The following is a 13376-nucleotide window of genomic DNA, read 5'->3' as shown; positions in this document are numbered from 1 at the left end:
GATAACATCAGATGGTGGCTGCAATGGTGAAAACGTTTGCCCCTTAATTGCTGCATCTATTAACAGGTTTGATCTTAGATAGTGTCCAGAGCATTGATTTGGACAATTGGAGCAGTTATCTTGACCAAATAGCCGTTGTGGATCTTTCGTTGGTAATGGGAAGTAGCTAAGTGGAGGTCCATTAGGAAACCAAGTTGGGCCGATTTCAGGTTTTCCTTTCTTACAAAGTAGATGAATACAGTTACGTTGATAGCAACACATTAGAGAAAAGACATACTTGCTGGGAACTTTCTTGTTTACATGTCTTTCTTTGAGTTCCCAAATTCTCTTTATCTTGGCATACATCTTCAGATCTCTTTCCTCTAAAACCTTTTTTCCTCCTTTTTTCCCTCGAGAAAAATCTTTAAAAGATTGTTTTCTTTCTGATAATCTGTGCTACAAGCACCTCGATACAGTTCAATTTGTGTTGATCCACATGGTGCTCCACTAACCCAGCTGATTTAGACATCTATAGCTGAAGAAAGATTTTCCTGCATTTTTTTTCGGTTGACTTTTCCATTGTTCAAACAACTACCGTTCAAGGTTGATGGAATAAAAAGATTGCTGTGGGCAAGGGACAGGCAACCATTTTGTAACTCGACCCTGTTATGAAAACTAGCACCACTATTTCGACATGTTATTATAGTTGCAATGGCTTCAGTTTTGAGATGCCAGACTGTCCACCAGTACTGCACTTCGTAGTGGGAAGGGCCCTTGTCGTGGCCACCATCAACTCATATACTGTATTTTCTTCAGTTGATTAGTTTTGGGGTCAATGAAAGCAGGCTTTAGTTCGTCTTTTTTCGAAAGCATTTCCAAATCTGCAAGATGTTGTGCAGGGTTTTTTTCATGTAGTCCACGCGCTTTGACAACGCCAGCACACAGTTCACCAACTGTTTCAGTTTCTGGGAAGTTATATGACGTTGTTTGCAATGTTGATGGATATTTCGTAGTGTAATCTGTACGAGTGGTTAGAGCCTCGCTGCCCTTAACGCATAATGCACCATGTAGGCGATGAGTTGTCATTGTGTCTAGACGGAAACCCGCTTGGTCATCTCGTCCTATATTCATTATGTCCGAACCATCTTTGTACTGCAAATCATTTAGCACTGAATAAAATGTACAGCTCCAATGTTCGTCTGGATTAAATCTGGCATTAAAACCATTCCTAGATCTCTTCTGTATCACCTTTGCTAAACCTTTATAACGTAGGGCAGATCTCCGTCTTTTGTTCCGTGCTATGCAGAGTTGAACAACACTTCCGTAACTGATAGACATGTTGTAATTATCCTGGGGGTGTTGCTGTATGCGCTTAAATGTTGGTTTTTTCTTTAACTTTCGGTTCCCATCAAAGGTTAGCACACCTGTACGCCTCCAAGCGTCTGCACCAGCGCCTGAATCCTGGACATATTTTTCGATAACTTTACCAATATGCTTCTTCTTTGTTAAGGAACCTCTCCTCCATCACCCTTCTTTTTGCATCACGCACAGCCTTTCGCCTTAATGCTTCTCTGCGTTTCTTTATCATCTCTTTACCGTTTGTACTTAAAACATTACTAATTCCTTCACGCCATATTTCATTTTCGCTTTCAACAGAATCAGAAACAATCGAGTCTTCAATGTCAGAATTGTTATTACATGCTTCCCTTAGCAAGTATGCTTTGTGCGACTGTTGTGCAATATTTTGGTCCATTTCACTTAACCCTAAGGAGTCAGACGCAAGTTTCTGTCCAAGTTCATCAAGAGTGGTTGCAACCAAATCAGCCGTCACATTAGTTCTTGATCTTAGCTGTGTAACCAGCTCAAACCAGTTAAATTTGCATTCTTTAAAAACGTAAAGAGCTTGATGAACATTAAAATCTTCAACACTTTCATTATTATACGCAAGGATATTACTATCAATCACGTCATCTGTTGCACCAGATTCCGTTTTCTTGTCTACCGTGGAATCAAACTCATTTTCTTGTATATTTGGATTAACACTACCGTCGTCGCTTTCGCTTTCGCTAGAAGATTCCTCATCACTACAATCGATGCCAAGAGAAGAAAGAAGAGCTCTATCTTTAAGGTGAGCGATCTTTTCGATTGACTTTCTAATTGATACCGCCTTTTCCATCGCGTCTTCAATCTTCTCCTCTCTTTTCTTTATTTCATTAAACCCATAGATTCTTTTGGCTTGAGTATTTGAAAGTCCTGCAGCTTTAACAACCGCATACTTCAGTATTTCTCTTTGAGACTGTGTTTCAGCAACGTAAAGAAGATTACTCATTTCGTCCTTGGATATGCTCACGTCCTTAGTCCCTGCCTTCACAGCAGCGTTTTCTAAAAGTGTTTGGAAAACTGAATAATTTACTTTGTCCTGCTTTTCAACAAGATACATACAATACGTCCCTTGTTCCTTCTTACCCACTCCAATACAGGCCAATGGCATTCGCAAAAGTTTACGTCTAGCTAATGAAGATTTGTAATTACGAACATGTGGATTTGATATTGTCATCGCAGCCTTCAATTTAATAAAACCTTGGTCAAGAATTCTGTTTGCAACGTCGATCATTCCTAGACAATCATTGCAAAGTTGGCAATGTCTTTGTTTGCAAACGAACTGTCTAACGTCAACATACTGTTTTAACGAAAAACTCTCATGAACTGAAACATAAACATTTTCTTGAATCGTTGAATGTTCTGATAACTTTCGTTTCTTTTGTATATCATAACGATCAAGTACATTTTGCCCTCCCACCTCATCTGCAAAGGGAGAGGGAGATTTCAAAAAAGCTCCTGGTCAGAGTCCATTGGAAGTGTGTCTGCAGACGCGTCTGAGTGTACAACCTCTGATGAAGAAACATTGGTGGTTTGGCTTGTTAAATCAATCATTTGGGAAGATGGCTGTTCACATAAAATCGTTGAAGTAGATGAATCCATAGTTGTTGTGCTTTGAATATCTGATTCTGCAGGGTTTGCTTGTGGCACATTTTCATTACTTGCTGGCTGGCTAACAATAGAAACATTGCTCAGCATTCTAGCTATACCAACAGGTCGGGTTGAAGACTCACTCAAACTCTGCGCCATATTCTTGGTCTTGGCCTTTCTCTTGTACCACTTTGACTTAGACTCTTTTTTCCAAGGCAACCAGCTGACTTTCATATTCTAATTTTTTGGCAAGCAACTCTGTTATTTCTTTGCTGATTTTATCACACTGCTGAAAATCATTACATGCCTTGAGTTTTTGTACTCGTAGTTGCTTTATGCAGATGTGCTCGTTTGTTGACTCAATCAGGGCTTTTATGTTGGTAATACTCTTCTGCTGTTCCTCAGCATCCATATGTTTTCTCTTTAATTTCTTCTCTGCCTCCTTCCCACTTGTGCTTTGGGTCCCTTCAACCCCACTGCTACTGCTTGAAGATGTCGATCTAGAAAAACCTTTTTTAAATATGTAGCCATCTTGTATCACTTTTTCTCTAGCTTGTTTGAATAATTCATCTAAAACACAAAGCAAATTGCAATTCTAACATTCATCTTTGCCAACATAATTAATAAAAGAATAGTTTTATATGAAGGAACCTTTGACCAATAGCCTCATTTTCATCTTATTAATTAATAAACCCAATAAGTCAATAACAAGTAAGCTCTTAACCTTAATGTACACAAAACTCACCATGGGTAAATACTTAATAAGAAAACAAGACCATTAGGTCAAAAGTGAGTAAATGGTAAAGTACATTCATAGATTTTACTTACATATAAATTCACGAAGTTTACTTGCAAATATTGATAAACTTAGGACAATGCTGGCATGTCTCCACACTCTGCCCTCTGTTATTGCTATTACTGAGACCTGGCTTAACGACTTAACTATTGATCAAGTAAATATTCCAGGGTATAATTTCCATTCAAACCATCGTACTGATAAATCCGGCGGCGGAACGGGTCTATATTTGTTAAGTTCTCTTGAATATAAAATTTGTTCCGATTGTAATTACTCCGACTCAGATTCTATAGAATCCTTATTTGCTGAAATTAGCAACCCATGTGGGAAAAACATAATAGTAGGTTCAGTCTACCGCCCCCCAAATCATAACCATGCATCTTTCATGGATAAATTTTGTAATTTATTGTCAGTAATCTCAAAAAACAATAAGCTTTGCTATGTCGCAGGAGACTTTAATTTAGACTTATTACGTTGTAATGATCACACTCCAACCCAAGAATTTATCGAAAACTTGTTTTTGCACATGTTTGTACCTCTAATAAATAAGCCGACACGGATAACTGCTCACTCAGCTACCTTAATCGATAACATATTCACAAACAACCTCTCAGACAAAGTTTTAAATAGTATCCTAATCAATGATATATCAGATCACTTACCTATTTTGAGTTATTTATTTGATGATACTGTTGCGCTGAAAAAACAGCAATATAAACCGACTAGGAACTTTAATGAAGCGAATATAAATTGCTTTCGAACTTGCCTTTCGGAAGTTAATTGGTCAGACATTTTAAGTGTCCAAAATCCTAATGATGCGTATAATACATTCCATTCTAAATACTTTCTATTTTACGAAAAATGCTTTCCTTTAGAAACAAAGAGCATTAGATATAAAAATGCTTCACTTTCCCCATGGATTACCAAAAGTTTGTTAGTTTCTATTAAGAAAAGGAAAAAACTATACGGAAAACTACTTAATTCGCCAAATCCTGCTCGAGAATCTCAGTACAAAACTTATAGAAATAAGCTAAATCATCTTTCAGAATTTCTAAACGGCATTATTATGACGAACGATTTGAATTAGCAAAAAACAACTTAAAAGAGACTTGGAACCTAATTAATGAAGTAATTAATAAATCAAAACGAAAGAGCACTTTACCCACCACATTTAATTACGCTAATAAAATATTAACAGATCCAGTTGAAATTGCAAATCGGTTTTGTGATTACTTCACCAATGTTGGTCCTAATTTGGCGAGGCAAATACCAACAGTGGATACACCATCCAACTCCTTCTTAACTGATCGTATAAGCGAAACTATGTTCATAAGCCCCACCAATGTTACTGAACTATCTAGTATCTGTCAATCCCTTAAGTCAGGGAAAACAGCTGGTTCTGATAATATAGCCATGATCGTAATAAAAAAATCATTTGAATTTGTAGCTCAACCTCTTACCCAAATTATTAATCTATCGCTTTCTAGCGGCATTTACCCTGATTTTCTAAGGTAATTCCTGTATTTAAAACTGATAATCCCGAAAATTTTACAAATCACAGACCAATATCACTATTATCAAATTTTTCAAAAACATTTGAAAAAGTTATGTATTTTCGAATTATCAATTTCGTGAGTCAGTTTGAAATTCTTTATTCTCTCCAATATGGATTTCGAAAGAACCACTCCACAGCTTCTTCACTTGTCTATCTTATGAACAAAATCACTACATCTATTGACCAAAGTGAAATCACAGTCGGTATCTTCCTAGATCTCTCACAAGCATTTGATACTCTCGATCATCAAATTTTGTTCTCCAAATTGGAACACTATGGTATCCGTGGTATTGCATTGCAATGGATCAAGAGCTATTTTTCTAATAGGAAACAATTTGTTCAGTTTAACGAGACCGGTTCTACCGAACGGGTTATTTAAATGCGGGGTGCCCCGGGGTTCAATATTAGGTCCTTTATTTTTCCTACTTTATATAAATGACCTTCCTAATGCTTCGCAATTGGCAGAGTGCTTACTTTTTGCAGATGATGCCAGTATTTTTCTAGGCCACAAAGATCAAGATTATTTAATTTCTACGATCAATGCTGAGTTAGAAAAAATAAATGTTTGGATGAAAACTAACAAACTCTCTGTCAATATTATTAAAACAAACTATATTATTTTTAGACCAAAACAAAAGTCAATCTCGATGAATTTGCCAATTTTATTTGATACAAAGCCGCTTAAGAGAGTCAATGTTGTTAAATTTTTAGGCGTTTTTATCAATGAGAATATTTCCTTGAAACATCACATTGATCACGTATGCAACAAAATTTCTAAGTCAATTGGAATTATCTCTAGATCACGTTTCATCTTGTCTACTAAGACAAAACTCTCATTATATTATACCCTAATTTATCCTTATATTAGTTATTGTAACCTAGTTTGGTCCTCCACTTATGTAACTAGCTTGAACCAGATCTGGCTACTTCAAAAACGAGCAGTACGGGTCATGACAAATTCAGAGTATCGAGCTCACTCTGCCCCGTTATTTGCACAATTGAAAATATTAGACATTTTTTAAATTAACACTTTTCACATTGCAAAATTTATGTTTTTCTATCACAAACCGTTACTACCAGTGTCTCTGTCTAATTTATTCGTAACAAATAGCCAAGTCCATAATTACTATACTAGAAATGCAAACGCTTATCGATCTCACTCTTGTCGCACAAACATAAAGCAATTCACAGTTCTTTATCAAGGCCCTAAAATTTGGAACTCATTACCTTCTTCAATAAAAAATTTTAATAGTCTATATTCATTTAAAAGATCTCTTAACTGTTTTCTACTAAACAAATAACGAGCCTGAATTTGTCATGTCTCTATAACTTGCTTTATATATTTATCCTTTATATGTTATAGTCAATGTAATATAGTTAACTTAATGTAATATAGTGTCATAGACTTTTGAGGTGGCCTCATCCATAAGCCTTCGGCTTCTAGAGATCCCCTCGCTACGCTTCTCTTATTTTATTTAATACCTCTACTTTATATAAATTAGTGGCAAAAATTATTTGATAAAATAATAAAAATTTTTTTTTTTAGATTCAGTTCTGATCATACTAATTTTTTTTTAATGACTAGATAGTACCAGTATAGGTATCATAGGATAAATGTTATTTTTGTGCATATAATTACCCCTGTTTACAAGTAATCTTGGATCTTCATTTGCCAAAATTTGGCATGCACCATTTATTGCTTTTTGGTAATTTGTCAATATCTTTCCACGATATATGTTTGCTTTAGATGTAATTTTGTTTAGTGGTATGAAAATTTCCTGTGTAAAAGTTCAAAATACATATATACTGTAACTCATGGATAATAAACTCCAAGGGAGGTCTATTCTATCAGGTGAATTTGTCTACAGTTGGTTATTTAACATGAGGAAATATTTGTAAGTCAATGTACTACACGAGAACCATATAACTAGTTAGCTGTTTATTTTAGAGTTAATCTTAAGTACCTTAGCTAATGGTCCAAGTTTAAAATCAGACGATATAGTTAACTGAGTTGATTTTATACAATTTGTGTTCCCCATACTTTCATTTGTTGATGATGCAACTAGTATAAAAGAAGAATATTTTTTTCTGACTCTTTTCATTAAACATAATTTGTCATTTAACCCATTGCATTGTACCTCACAATACTTTAATAGTTATTCTTCTACTGTTTTCTATCATGATAACCAGACTGTTAATATTTTCTCAAAATGTATTGATTGAAATGGTCAAAACACAACAGCAATTTCGTACTTAAAGAATTTTACCTTTAGTTCCTGGTTTTACTACTGCATATATCCTGTCACCCCAACTACTGGGGGTGAAAAAACGTCCGCTGTTCTCCTTACAGCCCTCCACGAATTTGTTGGACCATGATAACGCAACCCAGTTGCCTCTGGAAACTGTGCTTGAATGTTTGAGATTTGCTAACTCCCATCAACCTCAGCAGGTATTTCTATACAGTCCTCATCTGCTTTCCCTGTTGTATTGATCTTCACAAAAACCTTTAAAAAAAACAAACAAAAATATCCTTGAGAATTTTGCTAAATGACACATTTCAATTTTAATAATACTATATCATGCCCAAAGGTCATTTATGGATGTCAATCATATATTTAATATAAATATAATATTAAAACTTTCAACAGCAATTTTTTGTATTTATAATATCTATTAGTATTCAACTGTATATTCTATATTTTGTTAAAAAACATTTTGTAGTATATTATTAAAACAAGACGCCCGCTAGGCGCTAAAGTCGTGGCGTGGTTCCCTCGCGACGTGACTATTTGGCTTGCTTTAAACAATATCGATATTCATTTTTTTATTTCGTGAAAAACTTCGTCAAAACAAAAAAACATATGCAGGCAATATGATGGCTATAACTGTAGTACAGGTTACGACGGAGAAACCTTAAGCTTTGTTTTTGCACAGAGTCAGGTTGTTTATACCAGTTTGCGAGGCATGGCTCAGTGCGAACTTTGGCTAGGTAAAACCTACGTTTGCCACGCCCTATTACAGTATCGTCTTTTGAAAATAAAACTGACATGTTTGAAGTAAATTAAAGAATTCGGCTATAGTGTAGTCTTTTATACTATTTTATACCAAATGAGGATCAATAACGTATCAGTTTACACTACAGTTACAATTCAAACGTCTGGCAGACCCAACCTGTCATTTCCAACGGCAAAGGCCTCAAACTCCACCGTAGTATGCAAAAAGCATTTGGCCGGTGGAGTATTGGGATTTTGAACTTTTAATTTCCACTTGCAACTTGCTGGCGCGGTTGGAAATTGATAGGAGCAACTTGTCCGGAAGAGAACATTCGGTTCAGAGCGTGGGAAATCTACCATTTGATTGGCCAAACGTTTGTTTTGAAGGGATTTCACTGGGATCAAGATACAGATAAAATTGTGATACACGTAGGATGAATAAAATTGAAAATTTTATTACTAATGTGAACAATAAAAATTGTTTTACATGCTTGGAACGATAATATAAAAATATCAACACTAGTTTGTAGTCTCTAGCGCGAAATACAGTGTTTTGTTAGAAACAAACACTGAATGTCAACAATAAACGCTAACTAAATTTAAGGGCTGTTCCTAGGTATTAAATAATGTTGTGGTCCTTCTCACACATTTATATAAGAACATCAACTGGTATAATTTTGTAACATACATTATACATTAGTATCATGACAGTATATGAAGAAACATTAAACATATTAACGAATATATACCTAACACAGTGGAAATAAATATTGTCATATTGTCCAACTGCTTTGAGAACATTTGAGTTAATGTCTCTATGAAACAAACTTTACAGTATTAACGTTATTGCTGGAATTGGTAACAATTAACTTCATACCAGAAGTTACCAGAATAATCTCGCTGAGTTTCTCATCATCAAGGGTCTCCAAGGCTAGGGTCTGCAATGCATTATCTCGTCCATACTTGGCAACAATTTCTTCAAGCGCGGAGGGAAAAAGTGAGAACCACTCTAGTTGCTGATCACATGCTTTTAAGCAAATGCGAGCCGTGGTGGTCTTCTTACTTTTCTTCAAGAGAAATCGCACTCGGCAATGGTGGCATTTTATGATAACGGAATCTGGAAGTGACTGGACTCTCTTTGAGCAACCAACGCACGTGTAGAAGTGTATGATATCTACACTTTGGATATCGTCGCATGGAACTTCATTCCCCTTGGACTGGGACGCTTTCCTTTTGGCGTCTTCAATGATGTTTTCTGGTATTGGTTGTTGCAGAACAGCCAGCTTTTTGAAAACTGATGTTGGGGTAGATGATGTTGGGGTAGATGATGCATATTTCTCGCTGTTGTACTGACGTAATCGAATGTTCCCAGCTTCGTAGTACGCGTCGTTTTCGAGCAGCTGTATGGATTCGTTCCAGACAGTGAAGGGAATACTGCCTGTATGATCAACGAAGTAACCCTCGCGTTTCTTGCAGTCTTTTCTTATACTGCCAACTTCTTCCACAGGGCGTGCAAATATCACTTGACCTTGCAAGGTTACCAGCTGGTTCACCTTGACGTCCTTTAAATCCTGCACAGATGTTGTAGGGCCTGCATCGACATGTATTTTCGCATAGGGAAAATCGACAATTGTATCGGGAGCATCGTCTATTCTTGTATTTTGGTTCACTCAGACTACGTTTTCATCACCGTCCTTATCGCTCTTCCTGTACTTGGTAACTTTGCATGGCGCGCAGCTTTCAGCTTTGCTTTCGACAAGTTTACGTTTTTCGGGAGAAAAGCAGATTGCTTTGGATACTATATCTTTATTTTGAATAGAAAATGAGAAATATGTAGCTCCTTTGGCGCTGAGTTTCGTTGGACTTACGTCGTGAATGTATCCAACTAAACCATCTTTACTCTGAAAGGGACTTCTCTGACTTTCACTTGGTTGAGCGCGAGAATCGTTATTTGTTGTTTTGGTTGCCGTACTGGACGCAGGACCTAAAATATATAGTCTTATTTGTTAGTGTGATTGTGAATCGTGTTTGCTACGTGCGATTTTGTTAGGTACAATTGCAAATTGCACATACCTTTTTTTAATTGCTTTTTTTGATTTGGTTTGCTAGCCATATTCGGTTTACTTGGAAGAAAACTGTTCTCGAACGACCAACTCATGCAAACGAGCAAAAGCAAAAGGGCAGATAGATAAATATCATGCCACATGGTTAAACGTTATGTTACAGGCTATTCCCATTGGCTCCTAAGAACAGACGTCATTATTATGTCAAAATGGCCGATCAAACGCGAAACGGGCTGAGCTTTAACTGCTGAGGTGGCAGCGGGCCGGTTTAGCTAGCCTGCTCGACCTGTGCTGTGGCTTGACTATAGACCTTTTTCAAATATGGCGGCTGATAATCGTATGATTATAAAGACAAAGGTTGCAAAAACAACCACAAGGCAGTTGTATAGGAAACATTTTGTGTTTATATAAAGGAACATATGTCCAACATCGAAACGAGGCTCGTAAACGATGCCAGGCTTTGTTTTCTTCAATGTGTGAGATTGTATGTGTCAACTAGAAACGAAACATTAATACACTGGCAGCAGAAATTACGTTCCTTTCATTCGAACAATAGTATTTCCTTCTTTGGCGCCCACATAAATAATTTCTGGAAAATATGTTTCTAGTTGGCAGCCATTTATGAAAAATGTCTATAGGTGGCAATGGTATCCCAAACTATCAAACAAACAGGTGTCCATGATCTAGCTTGTCCATGATAGAGGAGAAATATCGAATGGAATGCACCACAAAGTATAAACGTTTAATAATGAAATGCAAATAATTTAACATTTTAGTAATTATTGTAAACTGATGGTTGTTCAATCCACCTTCAAGTAACTTCAAGGTGCTTTGCTATATGTATGTATACAATACACCCACATAAAAACAGAGAGACATTAATATGGATTGCTCAAAAAGATGGTGTTCATGTGTATTGTGTTAATCTCCATATGTATTGTGTGTTGAACAGAAAAGTAACGACGCATGTTATATTGGTACCATAGGCACAATGGAGCACAAATCTTTAGTAATGAACTGAATCTGAATCATAGTTGTCTGTTAGGGATCTGGAAGCATCAATTAAATTCAAATGGACAGCTGGAGGTTCAATAGTTGTAATATTTGTTCCATTTCCATAGTGGTTTGTTCTGTTTGGATGTGGCTATGAATATTTGAATATTTTGTTTGTCCTTGAATAGTTTTGATAGCTGCAGTCCAAATGATATTGGTAGGCTCTGTATCAGCACTGAAGAACAAGTGCCGAGCAAAGAGCCTGGGAACGAAGTTGTGAAGATGTTGGGCTTTTGTTGGCCATTGATGTAATTTGTATTTCCAGGGAAAATAAATAGGTTTACAGTAGCAAAAATGTTTTGGAGGGTAGCGATGAATCCAATCGCATTCATTATTGTTCCATTTGGGCTTGAACTAGAGTCTTGTCTGTAAACAGATATGGGAAAAAATTATAAACAAGACGCCTGCTCAAGGCGTTCACTCCACCTGCAGGTGAGGAAAGAATGTGACAAAGGGTCACAAAATGAGGTGATGGGCCGTTGGAATGGTTACATGATGTAACTGTTCAATTTTGGTTTGCTTTTGAAGCATGGCTTCGAATGTTTATTTGTAATCAATATTACAAAATTGGTTTTTGAGGTTCCGTGTTACTTTTAAAAGTTGGAATTGGCTAGTTACAGTAAATATGTTTATTTCATTGTTTCATATAATTACGCATTTATGCTCGGTAATTTACGAACACTTATGACGTAACCGTATAACGTCACATATTTTCATATTTTTTGGTTGCAGACGAAAACAACTGCAATGCATAATAGTGCATATGTATAGATGTTTACCGTAATTAAGAAAGTTCCGCTCCCATGTGTACATTTGTTGGCTAGCCTTTATGTACTATTTACAAAACGAGAAGGAGTGCTTTATCACATGTAAAACACGACGCGAAGCCCAGTGTTTTAGATGTGATAAAGTACTAACTACGAGTTTTGTAAATGGCTTAAGAAACGTCTCAGTTATATGATGGCACTGGCGAAATAATTTTCAAAAATAGATTTCTACATGCCAAGAAAGGGTGAAATTACCTTGTAAAATAATTCACCAAGTCATATGAGAATGGAAGCCGACTAGTGCCATAGTGGCGTTATGGTTTGGTTTTGCAACGTTATATGTTTATTAATTAACTTCACTGAATATAACATTTATTAACACATGATTGAAAGAGAGGGCAACAGAACTTACAGAAGTTCCAAATTGAGTCCCATCAAAGCTATTTAGTAACATGCATAACATTTATATGTTTGCTGATCTAATTTAATTGTATCAGCGACGTTTCATATTAGTACAGCTACAGAACAAACACTGGAGAAGTTATCCATACACCAAATGGCAAATGGTTCTCCAGCGCTATGGTAACAATGACAATATCAATGACAATAATAATGACAAAAACAATGAGAAAAACAATGACAATAACAACGGAGACTAGGCGCCTCTGGGAGTCGCGCCAACGGAGACCAGGCGCCTCTGAGAGTCGCGCCACTCAACAAGCAAGCGAGATCACTGATGAAAAGGTATAAAGCTTTAAAGGACATTGGCAACGAAAATTTTTATTTGCCAAATCTGTTGAAATCATCTAGGAAATACTTAATTTAATGTTTTTGTGTGTCTATCGAATTTGGTTCTTGAGAAAATTTCCAAAAATGTTCATCGGTGGTCCGCCATTTTGAAAATCGAGCTTTATGCTAATTTATGCTAGAATACATTTGTGACGTCATTTGATGGGTTCGGGAAATATGATTATATAAACTATTGTTGTATTCTCATATGGCAACTTGAAAAACTTGGTAAAATAGAGTATAGAGGGGGGACAGAATCAAATACCTATGCAAAATTAATGCATCAACATTGCGGGGACATGTTTTTCAAAATATTTGGAAGAGAACATTGAATATGAACTATGTATACACATATTTACACATGCAGTGCACGTCGATACACAACAGGACGTTACGGTGGCAACACAACAC

The sequence above is a fragment of the Dendronephthya gigantea genome, unplaced genomic scaffold (genome assembly GCF_004324835.1).
Source record: "Dendronephthya gigantea isolate DGI-Jeju-01 unplaced genomic scaffold, DenGig_1.0 000071F, whole genome shotgun sequence".
Taxonomy (NCBI): domain Eukaryota; kingdom Metazoa; phylum Cnidaria; class Anthozoa; order Malacalcyonacea; family Nephtheidae; genus Dendronephthya; species Dendronephthya gigantea.
This window is presented reverse-complemented; position numbering follows the sequence as displayed.